This window comes from Coptis chinensis, chromosome 4 (genome assembly GCF_015680905.1).
Source record: "Coptis chinensis isolate HL-2020 chromosome 4, ASM1568090v1, whole genome shotgun sequence".
Classification (NCBI taxonomy): Eukaryota; Viridiplantae; Streptophyta; class Magnoliopsida; order Ranunculales; family Ranunculaceae; genus Coptis; species Coptis chinensis.
The window spans coordinates 50,251,901-50,252,638 of NC_141459.1; positions in this window are offsets into that span (position 1 = coordinate 50,251,901).

A 738-nucleotide genomic window follows, 5' to 3' on the forward strand; every position below is an offset into this window, starting at 1 on the left:
CTATACTAGGGATTTACGTAATTATTCTACTACGATTTTTTTTTTTGGAATTATGTTTTTCTCAAAAGGTATCTCTAACTATATAGACGGTTTTTACAAGAAGATAAAATCATACGTAAGATTTTAATTTTTATATCCTCAAGTTTTTGAAAAACTATGTAGAGATGTTAAAAAGATAACTTGTACAAAAGCTATGATTTCTAAAGCTAAGGTTGAAAAACAAACCATAACAGGTGATCTTATGCAACTTTTGTGTCGGCTCTTTTTTAACCTAATCCAGTCAGACTATGGCTTCAGTTATGTGTGTTGGAGGATTTACTATGCAAGACGTAAGATGTCTTGTACGAATATCATGGTGATATGGGCGACCCTTAGTGACACATAATTGACCCTCAAATTGCCATTAGAAGAATGGAGATTACGTACTTCTAAGGGTTGGTCTATGTGGAATCCATTGCCTATTTTGTTTTTGAGAAATCACATAACTATTGATGTATCGAGAAACTATATTATAAGCACATGAAAAATAAGAACTTTTATGAAAGGGTGAGAGAAGGGTTTTTCTTTTTGGCTTTTTGGGGTTTTGTTACTAAATTACTTAAAACAATAACAGAAAAAGAGAAAACTACTAAGAAAAATCACTATGATGAGAGTGATCCTCCCAATAGAAGGAAAAGATTTTTGAATTTAGGTGACTCAAATTGTGAACCATCCCATGGTTTGGCCTCCCTAGATCTT